The 21,576-nt window shown below is 35.9% G+C and overlaps 1 protein-coding gene across 1 annotated transcript in view; it reads left to right on the top strand.

Moving 5' to 3' along the window:
* The first annotated feature begins 2,838 nt into the window (after positions 1 to 2,838).
* Positions 2,839 to 21,576, top strand: part of LOC115449650 (innexin inx1) — a 62,245-nt gene continuing 43,507 nt past the window's right edge. Inside the window, exon 1 of the mRNA XM_037444306.1 lies at positions 2,839 to 3,170. The gene's annotated coding sequence lies outside the window, so the exon portion shown is untranslated. The remainder of the gene's footprint in view (positions 3,171 to 21,576) is intronic.

Genomic DNA, 21,576 nt, shown 5'->3' with positions numbered 1-21,576 from the left:
ATCTGCACCAAACTGCATGCAGATTTACCTTATCTGCACGAAACTGCATAAAGACAAATCTGCACGAAACTGTATCAAACTGCATGAAACTGCACCAAACTGCACCTGCACGAAACTGCATTAAACTGCATGAAACGACACCAAACTGCTTAAAGGCAAACTGCACCAAACTGCACATTACCCAATCTGCACAAAACGGCATGAAACTGCATCAAACTGCACCAAACTGCATAGGAGCTAATCTGCACCAATCTGCACGCTAACATGCATGCAGATTAGTCTGCATGCAGATTTATCTGCACCGACCCCGTGCAGATGCGTTGTGAGTGAAGTGAAGTGACAGTTATTGTGACAGTGCAACAAACACACTCGGGTTGCAGTGAATGGAGATAGGGGAAATCTTGCAAACACCGCGGCTGGACTTGGTTGCTTAATTTGCAACTCACCAATCATACCAAACCGAACCCATGAGCAGTGACTACGACGAAGCAGATTACTACACAACCGACGATGAAGAAATACCAGACAAATTCTTCCCATTCATGGCTGCAAATAACAGCTAAAAGAAGAAACAACAAATCTAACAGCGAAAAACAACAAGACTATGCCCCGATTAAACCTAACAACAGAGAAGAAAAGACGGAAGACGACTACAAAAAACTGGCAGATACCTCAAAAGCATCGAGGATGCAGCAGCTCAAATAATAGACCTCATCGTAAACGGGGGAAAAGCGTCACTGCGGAAAGAAAAAAAGGTATAATAGTACGCGCCAATAACATCTCCACCATAATACAGGAACTAAAAACCCAAACCAAGATGAAAGAAACGATCCACAGCATCAACCAAGCCCTGAGACAAAACACCTAGGATATCATAACAACAACGGTAAAACAAGCAGTACAAGAAGGAATGGCCAGGTATACGCCTACTACCAGCGCACCCATACAAACATATGCAGCCGCCGTAACCAACTCCAACACCAAGGGCAGCAAAAACACCTCCGCAACGAAAGACACCCTTGCCAACAAACCCGCGCTCATCATTGCCCCTACTAACTCCGAGACTGACGTTCCGCGGCACCGGCTACGCCCCAACCAAAGTCAAACCTATCGCTGGAAACAAAGTCAGGATCGAATTCGACACCCCGGAACAACGCGACGAAACCCTAAAGAAAATAAAAGCCAGCAAGAACCTAACGGCCGAATCTGCGAAAAAGCTCGAGCCGATGGTGCTCCTAAAGGGCATCACCAAAGACACCAAAGAAACCGAACTGATCGAAATCATCCTCGGCCAAAACCCAACAATAGCGAACGCCTACAAGAATAAAGACGATATGACCATCAGATTCCGCAACAACACCACTACAGCCAAGTGTCACAACTGCACCATCAACAACAAAAGACGCGGTTAAACGGTCAACACAAACCACACCACCACATCCAATAAATGTCCGGTCATCAGGAAAATAAGGGCGGACATACTGGCCCGCGTGAATTATGGCCAGTGACCCATTGACTACCACATCACTCCTCGGAAGAAGCCAAACTTATATAATTCAGTGAACAGACAATACCGCATAGACACTAAGTGCTTTATTTCATTTTAATTATCTGGTATGTATTCGTTTTTAAATTATGTTTAAAGTTGAGCAGACCATCGTCCGGCACCCTTCTGCAGTCGCAACGAGATCTGGGGACACTTAAGAGACTCAGCGACCAAAACAGCGGCGTTCTTCGACCTGGGGTTCTTAGCAGGATAGGGATAGGAAACTATTTTCTGTCCAACGGACTTCGGAGGCTGCATGTGCACGGGTAATCCTTCGGCACCACGCACAGTGCGGAACCCGAAGAGGTATAAGGGCAAACGGATGATGGCCACCGCCAACAAAGTATTGTATTTAGTAAATAAGTTCGTATCATTGTATTAGTTCTATATATAAGTTAGTACATTTGTATTAGTGCTTAATGAACAGTAATCACACAATTGTATAAGCACACGAAATTGTAATATAACAATAAATACAGAGGTTAAAAATATACCCCGGGTTTTACGATTAATCATTATGATTTATGACACTTCGATTAATTACGTTGTTTCATTTGTGATGATAATCATCTTGGGTTTTCGAAACATACAAAACATATGCAATAATTTAAACTAAAAGCTTATAAAAATCAGTTTTAAAATAATTATTATAAGTTTTTATATTTTTTAGGTATGCCAAATACGCATATTCACCGTTCTATTGATTTAGTTTCTTTTTTTAATTTTCTTTAAATGTGTTAAGAAATAAGAAAACAGGAAAAAAACTTCCGAGATTCTCAGTAAGAAATAAATTCACGTTGATAACCTAAATTTATTTTACGGATTTGTTAAGTATGAATCCTTTAAGCTATTCTACGTAAAATGGACTATGCGTGCGGAATCGGTTTATCTGTAGGTTGGTAGCATAGCGTAAAATAATATTAAGGTTTGTTCAGACTGTACCATCTAACGATATCATAATTTAAGGCAGTAAGATCGCTTGGAATTTATTTTTATAAAAACATTTACACTATCTTATAATACTCTCTCATTTACAGGCAATCACAGTCTTCTATATTTGAAGCTACACTAATAAATGACGTCATCATTTATGTTTTGACTTAGCTATTTACTGAATTGGTATAAACACACCCTAATACACAAGTCAAATGTCATGGAACTAACGAACGAACCGTTGAATACACGTTGAACGAATTATATCTGTCTTTTTCTAACATGCGTCACCATACCCAATATCTGCTCATCTATCTCACGCTCACCACAGATAATATTCACGGCTTGATGTAGCTACGTAAAATCAAAATAAATTGTCGAGAGCAGAATCAACCGCGATACGGTATACTTTTCTTTGACGTTGCATGGTTGTGCTGTGTTGTTTTGCGTTCAATTTCGTGTATTATTTACGAGAAATTTGGTATTTCCAATGAAATAATTCGATAAATTTGTGGATGATAAATGTATGCGTGTGGATGTGACAATTTCCTGAATAAATTATAATTGTGATGTAAAAAGACGTGCTTGCGAAAGACTGATTCAGAGACCTTATATTTTAGCAATAAAATATATTTGTAACACAAAGGGTATCCAAAATCACCAGAATTAGATGCGACAGTAAAGAAATTCGGTAAGTTCGCTCACAATATATAGAATTATAAGAATAATCTATTCAAAAGTTTATTTATAGTGAACGTAAATCTTGTCGCACAAAAAATATTTTTTTAGACAATGTAGGTCGTTCTCATGTTAAAACGAGGTTGGTAGGTCCTGCCTAGTGTAATTATCTCTCGATATGTGTTGTAGTTTGCTGTAAGTAAGTAATAAACTTAATATGACGCAACAGACGCTATTTGCATTCAATTATTTTGGAATCATAATCATTCTAAGTTTTTCATTCCATTTTTTTTTCTAGTAAAATGTTTACTTACTGCTTATTTGTGGAGGCCACTTGTTGGTCTATTACTTGATGTCAAGTCAGTTCAGGGTTGATTTGATATTTTTCGTCAGACAGAAAACTAGGATTATTGTCAGGCTTCATATGTGGTGGTTAGTGTGTATCTGCCCTAAAAAGTAAATATTGAATTGACCCTTTATCAAAACATTTTTAAATTTCCCTGATGTTCAGTCATGCTACTGACAAATGTTTTTTATTTAATAATAATAAGTTTTAATTGAAAATTTACATAGTGCTTACAGTTACAAACAGTGGTTTCACAAAACAAATTTCTAAAAACAAAAATAATAATTGATAGCTTTTTACAAACATGCTAAGTATTATTTATCAAATAAAAAATCTCATATCTTCAGTTTTCTTCAAGGATTTTTTTAATGTTGACTTTTTTACTTAAATAAAATTGTCTAAAATTGTTTTAACACAGCAGTCAAATTACAGATGACAGTTTTTATAATATGCATGTTCCACCACAAAAGGCAACTTTTATCAATAACTATATTATGCTTAATAACTAAAAAAAATGGTTAACAAATATGTTTTACTTGATATTGCTCATGGACCTTCTTAGTCCACATAGTGTGAAGGGCTCTACATCACAATAAATTGATGAATCAAGTATTTAGAATGCTTGATAATATTAAATGCCACCAGATATACTAATCAAACCGTGGAACATAATTTAAACACATCTATGTCTTCCAGTTTCAAGGATTTGGTGATCAAAATGTGTTGAATGGAATAAGTTAATGGTCTGCTGCTATTGGATATTGTATCTGAATGTCATTTCGCTTACTATCAAGTTCGATGCAGTTTCATTTACACTGGACTTTAAAAAATACAGGTTGTCTTCTCGTTGTTCTTTTGTATAAACTTTGATATTGAGTATTATGGTAATTACTAAACACTGACTATTTTAATTTTTTTTATTGCTTTGAATGATGTGACAAGCTTGCCATTCGCCTGATGGTAAGCCATAGAACTGCCTATAAACTGTAGAAACACCATTTAACTTGAATTACAAAGTATTAACATTTCAGTACTTTATTTTTGCATAGCAATAGTACTGAGCATCATAATTCAGAATGGAATCATTCTTGTCAGTTATAAAAATTTGCACAGTAATTTGTATGAATTCCATGTAATAGTGTTAAAGTCATTGTTCTGAGTTCATTGCATTCCTACAAAGTTAATTGGTGTAGCATTAAATGTGTGAGAAAATAATAAAACTTTATTATGTTTTACCTTTTTTTCCATGAAATAGGTGGTCTAAGATATTCTAGTCTTAGTTTTATTACCAGTTGAGACCAATGTGTTTTTTTTATAGAGGCAGATCAAAGTAATGGTAAGGTTGAATGTAAAATGAGTTGCATCCATGATTATATTTGTAACGAATGCACTAAATACTGTAGGAAATTAATGTGCGCTATTTGTGATAGAGGAGGGGGGTTCAATAGAATGTCGACTGACGAGAGATGATTACCCCTCAACAGTCGACACAATTATGCCGGCCTGCTGGAACCGGATATACACAGGGTGATTCTGGAACGCGACACACTTACGTCGGCCACTATGGCGGGTTTTAACTCCCTGTGAATGGCGGTCGCTAACCGGGCGGATATAAAATATTTCCTACCGTCCCCAAACATAATATATCATGAAATTAATTTTTATCCCTTTAGAGTCCAATTTTCGAAGCCTTCATTTGCGTAGTCATAATGTTTTTTAAAAATTCAGAGTTCTACAATGTTGTTGAAAGAAATGCATTTAGATATTTTTTTGTTTAGTTGATTTTACACAAGTCAAAACAAGAATATAACAGTCGGTTTATGAACTTTCTATACTTGTTTTGTTGCAATCAGAATACCTACCATTCTTGGTGAAAGTGATACACTGTTGTTAAATTAATGGTTTAGATGTGAATTTTAGTTCACAGTTATTAACAAATGTTATCGTTGAGGAACAATGCAATAACTTTTTTAAGTAAGGTAATACAAAGTATGGGGTGAAATAAAAATGCGGTACTTTAATTTTAGGTTTGTGAATTCCGTTACTTGTAAATGAACTGTAACAGGGATGTTACTAAATTTCCAACGATCATACGCATTACGAACATTCAACCGTACCGACCATCCAGTGCTGGATTTATATTTTTTATGAGTGTAGACCACTTTATTTCCGCCGCCCCACGTAATTTATGTATGTATGTATGTAGTTTTCTAAAATACTTAATATTTTTCCATTTGTTTGTAGAAGGCACTTAAGTTAAATAAACGAATGATTAATTAAATCGAGTGAGCGTCCTCTGAAATCTGCCGCCACTAAGAGGCTGCCGCCCATAGGCCGTGGCCTATACGGCCTATTTACAAATCCAGGACTGCTTCCACCAATGCCTTAACAACTATTAATAACATTAATATGATTAGCATTGTATTACACAGAGCTGAGTCATCTCAGTATCCCGACGCATGTAGAGGTGTAATGAGTTAGTTCCGTTAATCTGAAAGGGTTTGGAGAATGTCAAAGCTAGTGGCGAAGGGGGAATATACAAAAAGGAAACCTTAATTTGCTAGTAATTTTGTTATACAGTATATTGGCAGGGTTGGAAAGGTGATCCGATAGAGTTGGGTTATGTTGGTTTCTCATAAGTCAAAATAACACGTATTATGTTATGTTTCCTTTGCTATTTCGCGGAGCTATTTCTCTGTGAAGATAGCTACAATTTGGTAGTCAAATAGAAAACCTTTTCCGATTTAGAAGTCTTGGTTATCTCAGAGTGTTGATGTTGGAGTATCAGCATTGCATCATCTCAAGAGATGGGCTTAGAGCACGTGGTATGTGCAGATTTACGAAAAAAAAATATCTATAGGTTTCTGGCGGTATTCTCATAAAGAGAAGAATACGGTCAAGTTTATCGCTATAAATACTGTGTAGGAACGTTTCTTATCAATACCTCCCAATTTTTTGTTTTGTGGGACTAACCCAGCACAATGTAATTGGCAAAATTGTTAACAATCAACGTCATTATCTTAGCAATAACATTTCGGCATTAACCGGAAATTAAAACAGCCAATTTGTTTTATGATAAAAATAATAAAAGTGCCATTGATGTTGTACCTAAATATAGACTTGTGAGGTCACCGACATCTCGCCTATATGTCCTAGACGCGGACATAATAGACAAAGCTAGTCGACTTTCTAATAGGAAATTAAATTTAAATTGCAATATAAATTGGTTCGGAAATTATATTGTGTTTATATACTTAGTCTGGCCATAAATACTGTTACACTTAATTATAAAAAAATATTACATTTGAATTTCGAATCTGTCATTTTTATACGATTGTTCATTGTGTTTTCTCATTTTGGCGCCAATACATTGTAAAATATTTTGCGATATTAAAATGGTGTGGGGTGATAAAGAGAACCGAATCGCTGTGATAGCATTACACAAAGTAGGTATGGAGCCAAATGCAATTTTTAAAACTCTCCATACACTTGGTATTAGTAAAATGTTTGTGTACCGGGCTATTAATAGGTACAATGAGACCTCCTCTGTTTGTGACAGAAAAAGATCTGGCCGTCCACGTAGTGTTCGTACGAAAAAGGTGGTCAAAGCAGTAAGGGAAAGAATTCGAAGAAATCCTGTCCGAAAGCAAAAGATTTTATCTCGGGAAATGAAGATAGCACCTAGAACCATGTCGCGTATTTTAAAAGATGACTTAGGACTTGCAGCCTATAAGAGACGCACTGGCCATTTCTTAACTGATAATTTAAAGAAGAATAGGGTGGTAAAATCGAAACAACTACTGAAGCGGTACGCAAAGGGAGGTCACAGAAAAATTTTGTTTACGGATGAGAAAATTTTTACAATTGAGCAACATTTTAACAAACAAAATGACCGTATTTATGCTCAAAGCTCTAAGGAAGCTTCCCAATTAGTCGACAGAGTGCAACGTGGACATTATCCGACTTCAGTGATGGTTTGGTGGGGTGTTAGCTATGAAGGAGTGACTGAGCCATATTTTTGTGAAAAAGGTATCAAAACATCGGCACAAGTGTATCAAGATACCATAATTGAGAAGGTAGTTAAGCCCCTTAACATCACCATGTTCAATAACCAAGTATGGTCCTTCCAGCAAGACTCGGCGCCGGGTCATAAAGCTCGGTCCACGCAGTCTTGGTTGGAATCGAACGTTTCGGACTTCATCAGAGCTGAAGACTGGCCGTCGTCTAGTCCCGATCTTAATCCGCTGGATTATGATTTGTGGTCAGTTTTAGAGAGTACAGCTTGCTCTAAACGCCATGATAATTTGGAGTCCCTAAAACAATCTATACGATTGGCAGTGAAGAATTTTCCCATGGAAAGAGTGCGTGCTTCTATTGATAACTGGCCTCATCGTTTAAAGGACTGTATTGCAGCCAATGGAGACCACTTCGAATAAGCTTTTTATATTTTTAATTGTTTTATATTTATGTATTAAACTGACACACTGTAAAAGTAATAAATGTTATTTGCAGTTAACAATTTTCTTTTTTCTTTATTACAATATTTATGGCAAGACTAGGTATTATAAATTGGATCCTACAATTATGCTGAGGTCGACAATGAAAGGACAACTCGATTAAAAAGTTTGAAATTTGTAGGAATAATATTAATTTGGGTAAGTGGGGTTAGAGCTCTCACTGTGGGTTTCGTATCCAACACGTTGTCTTTATTATTAAAACTACTGCTTAGCGAGCATAAAAACAGATATTCTGTGACAACTTCGGCGCGCTACTAATAAAGGATCAAAAGATAGAGTCTTTTAAAAGACAAGTGTTAGAGGTTTATTAACTCTCATGGAACCGTAAGCCATATTTGATAAAGATGTCAAAGTTAATACAATCAGTCGTTATGAACCCACATCTCAGTCTCAAGGTGAGGAGCGCTATGATATAGAACTTTATAATTCAAATTTTTAGTTATTACTCTTTATGGGTATGCTACTGCCACATACTCGGATTGTTGTTGTATAGACATAAAAGAGCTCTCTCAGCTGCGAAATAGAATGGTATTTTATCTGTATCTTTAGATGATTTGCCTGTCCAAACCATCTTAGTCTGCATATCAATTTAATTTCAGCCAAGTCGTAAAGTACGAGCGTGGTAATCGAACTGTAAATTGTAATTGAAATGTTGATTGAAATAGTCATCTGCGGAATGTATGTTCTTTTTTCAAATTGATATATAAATTTATCGTTCCAAAAAAAGTAATTTCGGTCCAGTCATCAGAATTGCAGAGGGATCCCAGACGTCTAAGTAATTTTGCGAGTCACGCAAACACTTGATACACTAGGTTATATTATGACTCATTTCTAAGGTTGTCATCGTCTTTAGCTTGTCCGTATAATCTCATTTGCAAAGCTTTCAGAGAAGTTAAGTGAAATTCTTTTGATATTGCGATCTCTACGAAACTTCACTTAATTTAATTACTAGGAATTCGAGTAAAGGACCATAACAAATAGTCTATTTTATTAAAGGCCTGTTCACAATATTTATCGGTAGGTCAAATACAAAAGTCAAGGTCCCGAATAACTGGTAAACAAAAGACTGTATTCAGTATTAACTGTCTTATACTTTAAGTGGCTGATAACATTTACTTGAACCTTGTGAAATAGGCCCCAACGCATATTTTCGGCTCTGTCTTCAACAATGATGGTTTCACGCGAAAGCATGCTAGGTCCCAAGCACGTGTCTTAGGAATAACGACCGCGGCGCATTTTTGTGGCCCGCACGGGCAGAGCGTGTAATTCGGCCCATCCCGCCCGCCTTTAATGACCTCTAATGATAGAACCGAAGCGGGGCGGGGTGATTTATATTATAGAACTTGTGTACCGACCAAACGAGATGCTCCAAATCACCTCCCGGCTAAGTGTCGAGTTTACTTAGCTGTGCGATGGTTGTCGGAATTCTCGGTTGTCTGTGGTGTTGTGGATTTGTTGGGATTGGATGTGAGTATTGGAATTTATTATTATCTGTTTTAACAGTGGTTGTTTATAATTTCAAGCACTGTAAAAATTAATTAGTTTTATGACTTCCTTAAATAATGAATGATCTGAGGGCCACAGATAAAATAATTATGAAATGTGACGAAGAACTTAAATTTCTATTTGTTCAAAAAAGTCTGTGTGTTCAAAATTATTAAGTACGGTATTGAAATAAGTTATCGGCAAGCGGTTACGAACCGTCAAGCTGTCCACTTATGCTCTGTTTCTACAAAAAGACGTCAAGTTTTGCAAGCTAAAACACCTTTTTCAAACTTTCATCTTTGCCACTGTCTTCGGAGATGTGGATTGAAAAAGCTTTTCAAAAGCCCGCTTTTATGTCGCTATTAGAGGAACTTTGCTTTGCCTGAGGGAACTTGTCTTTCGTCGAGCTTATTTAGGGTATGAGAGATTTGCATCGTTCAGTCATTTATCGCTAGAGATAAAATAAAGTCGTTTCTTAATAAGTCGTTTATATTCTGTTAATTGTTAAATTTTAATTTCCTTAAGGTCATGCATAACATTTTCATATCTTACTGAACTCAAATACCAAATACTTTTGGCTATATCGCTGAACATACGAAAGGCAATAGGAAAGTCCTTTGCCAGTTTTATGTACACCGTCAGACAGTGGTATTTTCGCAATCGAGCTGACCTATGACTATAATACTAGCCACAGTATAGACCTAACAAAGTTTCATTATTTGAATAGAATGTATAAATTCATACAATTAAAGATTTCAAGTTGTTTTTTAATTAACATTTATTGAAATTTATTCTATGTTCTCGCCATCCAGTTGATATAGCCACGGAAGATAAATGTGGTTTCTAACGATAGCCTCTGACTTCTTGTCAGATAAATTATCAAGTAAAATTCCGATCAGTTTTATAAATATCCAAAGAAATATATATTTTGCAAATATATATGCAGGGTTTTGCCCGCAGCCTAGCTTTCCTATTGATTTGGGTTGTTCCAGCTAATCGTGTGTTAGCTAGCATAACCAAAGTAAGAAATTATTTACAAGACCGGCGATCATTTCATTATTTTATATTATTATTTGCGGACACCAGACTAGGAACACATTTATCAATGCGTTTATCCTCAGATACTTTACCATTTTAGACAAAAATGTACAGTTCTCGAAAATAAATAATGCATGTCGCGCTATACATGTGTGGCAAAAACAACATTCAATAAAGTCGAAATTGACCGATATATTCTAAGCCTTATGTCTTATTCATTTTTACGTATTATACATACCTTTTATAGTTCAGAAGAGGTCAATTTGCCTTGCCAAAGTAAAATCCAACTAAAACAGACTCCGCTCTAAAGAGCTCAAGTACGATAACTTTAAAACGTGATGCATTTGCGGGCGCCAGGTGTCTTGTTCAGTGCAACCCGATAAAGGCGCACCTCGTCGTGTTCGCCTTGGCCCTCAAACGGACCTGTTTGCCATTATGCAACATCTGCGTGGAAACGCTCTTGTGAAATTATTGGGTTACGTTATGTTCATGATGTAGGCTGTGAATGTGGTGCGCTGGTCGTTGGATATATTTTGTATCCGCTCAGCGACCACCGTACACATGGTGTTAAAATCCGACATAGTGGATCGGTATGTGTGTCGTGTTCCGGGAACGCTCTGTAGATTGGTGACGTGAAGGGTGAAATTTTACGAAAATGAAGTCGACACAATATTTAGGTACTAATAATTATTATTTACCTCACTATGCTATGAATTTTGATTTGTTCATTCACAGCACATGATTGAAGATTGTGGTTTTGATCGATTATTGATAACGGCTGTAAGGCGTCTTCCTAATTGTATTTGAACTTGCGATGCGAATTAATTTCGTGATTGAAATGCTCACACAATTTCCTGATCATGAACATCATTTAGTCAATAATACGTATATTTGATCGCGTGTTCGATATGTTCATGTGAGTACTTGGTAAAGAGGACGTCGTCATGGATTGTTATTTGATAAAGAAGGTATTGTGATAGTAATTGGAGCTACATCAAATTTGCGCGCATCGCACAAGACACCTCCTGTTGGAAAACCGTCGTCCACTTCGCATTCGAGTTTATTATCTAGATTTATTACCCTCTTAATTTCAACTCTAATACTATTAGAGGTCTATACAAATGTTCAATAGGACAATAAGCACTAAATTGACCTGTCGCAAATCTTCCTAAAACCACTATCACATGACGTACAATTAACGGAACAATAAAACACGACAATATACAAGGTGAAGCTCTCAATGTGCAGTCTTTCTATCGGCAACCTCATGGGCGTTGGCACGTTATTTACGACGCATTTATTTTTTTATTTTAATGAGCAGCTAAGTTGACGAGCCTGTTATGGACACTTGCGAAACGATTGCGTTACCTTTGGTCTAGACTCTAAAGTCTAGACGTTTTTATATAACGTTTCCATATTTATATTTTACGATGAATTATATACTATTATAATCAATACCATGGTGACTTCCGTTATGGATAATTTCAAAAGTATAGACAATGTTATCTGCCTAATACTATAGAAAGAAAAAAAAATGTGAACAAATTTATATTCAGTACCTCGTTTTTAATGAATGTCCTTGTTAGAATGTGTCAATTACTGTAAATACTATGGATGTAATGAAAAAGTAGGTTGCACATGTTTGTTTACAATACATATTATTATTATTTAACTTTCCTTCCTTGGGTGTTGTACCCATAGATGCTCTTCATCCTATAGATTCATGGGAAAAATCAGGACTATAGATTTAAGGTATCTTTTAAGGCTTTTATTTGAAGTTTTTTCGTTATGGTCAACACACTTTAGGGCATGCCAAATCTATAATTTAGCTGACTCTCGAAGGACGCAACGTCCTCAATTCCACTACTTTGTATTTGGACTTTATTTTATAAAATTCTTTAAGTCCAGATTATTAACTTTCCCATGCCTTGGTATTTATAATTCCGTTAATCCAGATTCTTATCTTTCGTATGCCTGGGTAAATTTAAATCAAAGTATTTCATGTATTCATGGGTTAAAAATTGGAGAATCCATAATCTATTATGGGTATATTTCATAGCTTATGAAAAGTGTCTCGCTTCGAAATGCCTAAGGATTAACTGTCATTTCCTTGGTCAAGTTGGTAGTCGTTTGTCTCACAAAACACATAAGATCTTCAACGTTTTATATGCTGTGGATATGCTGGTTGCGCATTTACAGATTCGTTTTTATTTTTTATTTTTTTTAAATTTTATAATGTGTAACCGATTGTTATCCTAAATAAATTAAAAAAAAAGAAACTTTACCAATATTCCTATGGACATATTGACAGAGTAATAAAACTATCATGTCATGCCAATTGGTCCAGCCTGCATGCCGCTGGGTCGCATTTTATCGGTGACCTCTGACGATGGAGGCGCGGCAATCACGGCCCCGTGCCACTCGACAATCAACTCATTTGGCTCGCGTACATGTTATTAACGTACGCTGAATTGATAGGAATGGATGGTTTCACATCTGTGATTTTTTTTGTTATATAACTGAATACCTAGACCACATAGACTGTAAAGTGTAAAGTTTAGAATTTCATATTGTTGCTTGTTTAATCTTGTCTTGTTTTTTACTAATATTATAAATGGTAATTGGTGAAAATTTTTGGTTGGTTGGATTTGTTTTTTTTTCTTTTCTAATGATTTAACAACAATATAATTATATTTTCACAATTTTGTTTCCTTGTGGTTCTCATTGGGTGTCAAGCGTGAGCGAGGATCTGCTATTTGATACGTGTAATATGTTATTTGGTTAATAATATATTTATTTGCATATTGTGTCTGTCTGTAGACATTTGCGACGTCGTACAAAGTAAGATATTGTTCTTTGCACTTTGTACATGGGCCGTTGTCCGTCGGGTTTACCGCTATTCGGTCGACTCCGCTATTCGTATATTTGAATACAGTTGGACTACTGATCCTCTTCCTTATATAGATTTTATGTAACAAGATTCTTTCTTCTTTGTAGTTGCGCCAGCATTGAATTGATTCAAATATTTTATGCAATATTATTTTTTTATGGACATATGTTTGACTGCGTCGGAGGCGTAGTAATATTACGGTAAGACTGTACAGCTGAGGTCTGGTATTCGATCCCCGGGTCGGGCAGTGATATTGGATTTTAGCCGGTATCAGCCTGGAGTCTGGAATTTGGGTTTGTTACGGCGACAGGCTCGCCCTCTATCACATCACGGGATGGAATACGTATAACGTATACGTATACCACCAGTTATGTCTCTGTCTACCCCTCCGGGGATTGAAGGCGTCAGTGTGTGTATGTATGTTTAATATAATAGCAAAACCCTCATAGTCTAAGATCCCGCTGCAGAATTAGTGCGCTCATCGAGTACATGTTAAAAACTACATTCTTACACATATTTATGCTTAGAAGAATATATATCTACTAGGTTGCCTATTAAAACTTGGCCGCAAATATTTTTAATTAAATTATTGTTAATTGATTTTTCGGAAAACATTTCATTCATTTGTTTTTCAAATAAAATATCGTCCACTTCATGACAATACACATAAAGACTCTGAAAAACCACGGCTGCCGTTGCGCACTTGGCCGCACCTCTTCGCAGCCAGGTGTAAGCAGGTATGACTATGATACATTTACTCGTTCATAATGTATATTTATTAGCTATACATCAAATTAAAGCTGAATTTTTTGTTGATCATGATACACGGTTGCCTAATTAAATCTGGCCGCAAATAAGGGTTGCCGACTCTTAAAAATGATAAATATTGAAGGTAGAGTGAAAGAGAGCTAGCGCGTTATATTACCAGTCAGAAAAGGATAACATACATAGCATGTAGTACATAATAAGGTTATATTCCCGTGACACACGTCATGTAGCTGTCATGTTTGCCGGCAAACATTCCGATGCTAAATGGGTTAATAAACTTCGAATAAAATTCATGAAGATGAAGGCGTGTTTTCTGTGTGAGAAAAAATGCAATGTACTTGACTTTGATGATGCATCATTCAAAAAGTGTTTGCTAATGTTATTATTTCGTCGTAAAATAAAATATAAATACAATGATATTATATTAACAATTGAATCTACCTATGACTTTGGATATCATACAGCGTGTCTTAAAAAAATTACAGTTTTAAAGCATAAAGATACAGAAGAATTCTACATGGTTTCTGGGAGATTCAGCTCCAATGCAAGTTGAAAATGTTCTCTGTGATTCCACGAACAAATCTTCCGATAATGACGATGATTATGATATTTCTAGCGATGAAAGTTATGAAAGTGATAGCTTCTATGATAGTGAAAATGAAAGCTCTGATGGTTCAGATTTTTAAATAAAATTTACGGATAGATAAGATACGTTTGTTTAATTTTTGAGTTACTTAAATGCTTCATTTATATGTAATAAGTTATTGAATACTTGAATAAAATATAATATTTACTCAAACAGTACTTGCACAATAAAATTTTATTTTACGTGAGTAACCCTAATTTTATTTTTAATGGATAGTAATTTATTGTGGTAATTTTTACATTTATCATTTTGAGAAGACTTTTTTTTGGAGTATTTATTAAGTTGTATCTACTATTGTTTTAACTGGTGGTTGAGAACACGATCATCAGGCGTATGCGCAATGGCTCAAAAGTGTCGTACAGCTAGTACTCGCTATCCTTTTCTGACTGGTAATATAACGCGCTAGCTCTCTTTCACTCTACCTTCAATATTTATCATTTTTAAGAGTCGGCAACCCTTATTTGCGGCCAGATTTAATTAGGCAACCGTGTATCATGATCAACAGAAAAAATTCAGCTTTAATTTGATGTATAGCTAATAAATATACATTATGAACGAGTAAATGTATCATAGTCATACCTGCTTACATCTGGCTGCGAAGAGGTGCGGCCAAGTGCGCAACGGCAACCGTGGTTTTTCAGAGTCTTTATGTGTATTGTCATGAAGTGGACGCTATTTTATTTGAAAAAAAAATGAATGAAATGTTTTCCGAAAAATCAATTAACAATAATTTAATTAAAAATATTTGCGGCCAAGTTTTAATAGGCAACCTAGTAGATATATATTCTTCTAAGCATAAAAATCTGTAAGAATGTAGTTTTTAACATGTACTCGATGAGTGCACTAATTCTGCAGTGGGATCTCGTACTATCAATCAACAAATTTCAATCAGATGTATTAAAAGATTTCGCAGTTTTATTGTATGGAATTGTCAACGCAGATTAAAATTGTAACAATCGCGTCCATTGTTAGAAATAAAAACATTTTTCGACGCTCGGAACGTGTTTTGGGACGTGATGCTATAGATGACGCAATCGTTGCAGCGTTTTTAGCATAATATAACGTTTCGGGGAAAACATTATTGCAACTTTATTCTGTATTATTTTTTCTGTAAGTGTACCGTCGTGTTGCCAGCGTACCGTCCGCTGGTACCCTCAGTGATAGCGGTAGGGCCCACCAAATCTTCATTGGGACTATCGTGGTCGCTAAGCCGGAGGATCGCTTGTACACCGTTAGCAGGGTACCCCAGGTGAAAACAGCGGCAGATCCCAAAAAAAAAAACATCTATACTATAAATAAGTATAATGGAAGCAATTTTAATATCAAATATAACATAGTCCACATTCGTTGGTTCACTTTATTTTATAATAATAATAATATCAGCCCTGTATTATATACTTGCCCACTGCTGAGCACGGGCCTCCTCTACTACTGAGAGGGATTAGGCCTTAGTCCACCACGCTGGCCTAGTATGGATTGAATTTTATATTGGAATTTGGTTATTACCAGCTAGTTTTTTTTCACTATGCAGTTAGTTTTTTTACCGTGTGTGCAGCAGGCAATAGTGTTCAGGAATATGATATGTAGTTCCATTTGAACCAGCGCTTTTTCGGATAGAAAGTTAAAAGCCATCGTGTCGATGAAACCGTACAAATACAACCAGATTGATCGGAGCGTAAATGTAGGCTCAGAACCCCGAATAGGGGAGACCTGTGAAATGTAATCTCTGTATCGGCATTGCATAGGTTTACTGTAAAATTTATTATGTTTAAGAGTCAATAAGCGGCGGCTGATATTATTATTATATTATTAAGAGTCAATACTATATTGTATTTTGTTTGAGAAATACTCGTGTTTTTTTAACGGGTTTTAAAAAAAGAGGTTATTCAAATAGTTGTTTTTTTATTGGTAAATGAGTATTATGTGTACCGTTGCATTATACTAATGATTTCTTATATTTACGCGAATGTTAGACATTGAAATTAAACTACTTTGCAGCCTTCATGTCCCCCCCGTGACCATGAAAGCTGCAGTCTTCAAAACGTCGGGAGAAAACTAAGATATAAAAAACCGCGATAGAATCCGAAAAGTAGTTTAATTTCAGTTGCATTATACTTCCAAAGATAGGGTACTTGGGTGCAGTGGCGAAAGGGAAACGGACACAACATATAGGTACTATTATGCATAAATGCGGTGTGCAAATCGTTCTAATGATAATTAGATTCTACATAAGGGGAAGCCGGTAGCCGGTAGGAAGGTTATATGGAGCCTTTGCCAGTGCTTGGCTGTGTAATGTGTATTGGAATAGCATTAAAGACTGTTTTGTGTTGTATTATGAAGCTGGGTAACAATAATCACTTCAAGTTTTGTAAATAATAAAACTATTTTCTTTTCCGTGATCAGAATTTGTGCTCAATATGATTCTTCCTAAATACTCGTCTGCTGTCACATTTTGGGACGAATATAATCTCAGCTACGCGCGAGTACCGTAATTGCCTCTATCATGTGTAGACTTATTAACAGAAACAAATTAGTCAGAAACAAGCTAGTCAGTCAAATAATATTATTAGTCATATTATTGCTTACTCTTGCCTTTGTTAAATGTATTGTTAATTATTTACATAACAAACAAGAGGCGGCAGGTAAGGAATGCTATGACGAACCACGTATAAAAATAAATATACTCACCACAACATAAACATGAATTAAATAATAATATAAACTTAATGAATATTTTTCTTTGGACAGTATCCGATGATTGGCTAATTTCAATAAACGATCCTACTCTCTATCTTTGGATCTAGTAGTTAGAAATTGACCTATCAGGTCCAAGGTGGTCCGAGGCTACGGATTGGGAGACCGGCATAGGTACCATACCCAGTAAAACATACTGGTACTTATAATTGTGGCAACCGGCGATCGCAACGTCTTTGTTACTTGATACTTGACTAAGCATATATGGAGAGTGAATAAGGCAATCCGCCGATTTTAAAGCCGAAAATAATTCGGACTACCAAAATGATGCGGTTCTACTGCCGTGTTGAGGTTCTCGGCTTCGACCTATAAAATAAAAATTACTTTATATTGATATTTATTTCGTTCAAACTGCCATTTTATTATTTTACATCTGCGATTTGAGTCATTTATTGTGTTATTTTTATGAAGATAAGTTTGTGTTTTTTTTTCTAACGCAATGTCAAAATGATCCTGTATAATATCTATTTGATATCAGGTCCACTGAAACTTGTGTTAGCAAACATTTTGATCCAATACTTTGCATATAAACACGGCAGATAACACTTGTCAAGAGTCGCATCCTCTACAAACGCAAGACGCAGTTCCTGTGCATTGTAGTGTCGTAAGCATTCACTGGCCGATGTCAATTGGTACTGACACACACAATTGTCCAATTCGGGCCGACATCAGCCACAATACCCTATCATGATTGACGCGGACGCGGGTCCGGGGCCTTGGCTTGTGTGACAAATGTTGGCGAGTCAATCAAATGTTTTGCATAAATGTTGGGCTGTTGGTTGGTGTTTTTATAAATTTCTTTTAGACGCTATGTTTTGTCGAGTCAGGCGCTGCTCTGATACATCTAACAGCCGTTTTCAATAACCGATTCCAATCATCGAACCGATTCCGAGAATGAACCAATCAAAAAAACTTATTTGTAAGCATTTACAATTGACTTGTTCTGATTGGTTCATTTTTTGAGTTATCGAAATAAACTATTGGTGTCATTTATTAAAAACTAGCTAACCCGATAGACTTTGTCGCGTCTTAACTATGAATTGAAAATGAAACATTCAGTCATTTGCTGACAGTTATTTCAAACAATTGACAGTTATATAAAATTAATATTTTCGTTAAGTTTTCTTAAATTTTCTAATTTTCCGCGCAATTTTTTGATTTTTTTCTTTCATAAGAACCTTCTCCTGACAATAACAAACACAACAACAAAAAATAGTGAAATCGGTCCAGCCGTTCACGCGTGATGGCGTGACCAAGGGAAATAGGGATTCATTTTTATATATATAGATGGCGGTAAATAACTTGTGAAATTAATTATCAATTGATTTAAATAAGTGTAGACAGCACAGCTATGCTAGTCTATTCCTCAGTGCATTCGGCATGAGCCATTATCGTTCTAAGCTTAGTATAGAGTGGGGCTCTATGATAACTAATTAGCTAATATTGTTATGAGACTACTTTCAGTTCGATGTTGGACAAAATATATTCTTAGGATTACGAATTAGATTATATGCGCTTCGCATTATGAGTCCTCGTAGGATTGATTGTGAATACAAACTTAAAATACTTAACTCAGCAACATGATCTGTCAAATTTTACTTGTATTAATTCTTTTTTAAAATAACAATTGGCTTTATTACATGGGAAGTTTATTGAAAATGCGTATGCTTTGACTAACAAAATAATTATTTATTTTCATACGGAGAATGAGACGTAAAACACTGCTAATTGACACTGGCTTACAGATTACGCACGTATGCGTCTGGCGTTATCATAGTTGTGCGTGCACTCTATCAACTATTATGGTCGAAACAATTGTTCATAATCTTTGTCTATTCCCATAGCTACGCAGCAGTGTTTATTTACATGTTTTGGTTTAAATGACTGTCGTCATTAAACATTAAAGAACTGATCTAAGTCTGTCTGTTCGTTTAAGTGTTAGTGTCGAATATTTATTCTTAATAATTTAGGCCGCAGCCTATGGGCGGCAGCCTCTTAGGGGCGGCAGATTTCAGAGGACGCTCACTCGATTTAATTAATCATTCGTTTATTTAACTTTAGTGACTTCCATAATACAAACAAATGGAAAATTATTAAGTATTTTAGAAACCTACATATATACATAAACCTACCTACATGGAGCAGCGGAAATAAAGTGGCACTCATAAAAAATATAATTCCGGCACGGGTTCTAGGTGGTTTGCCCACCTGTTTACGGACAGAAGTTGCGTTGCTCCAAAGGGTTTTAGGTGAGATATTTGCTCGTCTTGTCCAATCAGTTGTATATTACATAATAGTATAAAGAAATAAGAACATGAATTCCGATTGCAGCTGAACAAATAAAAAAAAAACTCCTCTGCATATTAACTTAAATCGCAATAAGTATTGTTTTTTTATCATAATTAAAACCATTGAAGTATGTTTTAGTGAGGAAACAACGTTTTGATAAGGGCACGAAAGTTTAAAGGTGATTTGAAATTCTGAGTTAGTTTAGATAATTTTATGGCTGACTGTGCTTGTTAATTTAAGCAAGTGATGTAATGAGATTCGATTAGTTTATAATTGGTAATTGATCTCTGGCACTTGCACTCGTTAGTGGTCCGAGGAGGCCAGAGGTCTGGTGAGCTAACCGACGTGCCAGTGAACTTACATGTGAACAATTATTGCACTGATTGGAAAAAATTGTATGAATAATTATTAATTTTATTGACTATGTGTAGGTGGCTTCGCTCGTGTGAAAACGTTTTTCTGGGATAAAAAGTAGTCTAAGCATTCTGGGCCCTTATTCTGTATGTTAGTGTAAACGCGTATGCGGCCGTGTCATGTTATTTTCGAGAAATGTGCGTGGAATGGTATTCTGTAAGGCAAATTTCTATAGTCCTAAACATGACGCGTTGTGTTACGTGCTTGTTACGCACTGTCAAAATAACGTGCGGGATAGAGAATAAGGCCCCTGGAGTAATGTAGATTAGTAGATACCTCTTAGTGAAAAAAAGATCCAATCCGTTTAGTAGCTCTTAGATTAGCACATTTAGAATTTTGATAGGTAGATGAATAAATAATGACCAACTAGCTCGTCGGCTGGCATACGAAAAAAAATTTGGACTTAACATTATAACAAAATGAAACAAGCATAACCCAAATAAACAAGACGTTTTGTTGCCAATAAACAATGATTCAATAGTTTGTTCTGGATTCACAGTCCTTACATTCACATCTAGTAGATCTCACTTCTTTAGGCCAGGTCCCAGGACTATTGTTAGAATTAGACTGTACCTTTATTGATGATGATAGGATATATTTTATATCCGCCCGGATAGTGACCACCGTACACAAGGTGTTAAACTCGCCATAGTTGCGGATGTTAGTGTGTCGTTTGCCGGGATGCCTGTGTATATCCGGTTCCAATGGGCCGGCATAATTGTATCAACTGCCGAGGGGTAATCATCTCTCGTCAGTCGACATTCTTTTGGACCCCACTCGACTTACCATTTGCACTTTGTAGTGCCGTATAAACGGTCCAGGGGTTAAACTAAACTATATTAAAAAGAGTACAAGATTACTGTTGACACTTAAACACAAACGAGCATAGGAAATCAAGCAGAGGCAGCAGTATTTTAGCAGGTTTAACGATTAATTCCTGTGTGGATAAAATATATTATAGTCATGTTCATATAAGGACAATATAGATAGGTCATACAGGGACAAACTCACTTGTGTAGGCATGATTACGTAATAAATAACTAAATATGTCATATCGAATGCAATGGTACTGGAATATATTAATTTTCCTATTCTGGGAATGTGGTTTTTGTCATTCAGTATTTGTCCGTTCTCGACGGTTGTTAATTAATTCAGTTTAATTCGTGGCTTATACCTTCGCTTGTTCAGGTCAGTACAATAATTATTTAATACTAATATATATTGTCTTTTTTTCAACGCATTGAAATATTATGCTATTACAGTGTTTTCAGT

Source organism: Manduca sexta, chromosome 28, assembly GCF_014839805.1.
Source record: "Manduca sexta isolate Smith_Timp_Sample1 chromosome 28, JHU_Msex_v1.0, whole genome shotgun sequence".
In the NCBI taxonomy this organism is placed as follows: domain Eukaryota; kingdom Metazoa; phylum Arthropoda; class Insecta; order Lepidoptera; family Sphingidae; genus Manduca; species Manduca sexta.
Note: the sequence above shows the minus strand (reverse complement) of the source record. Positions and strands in the feature narration are given on the sequence as shown.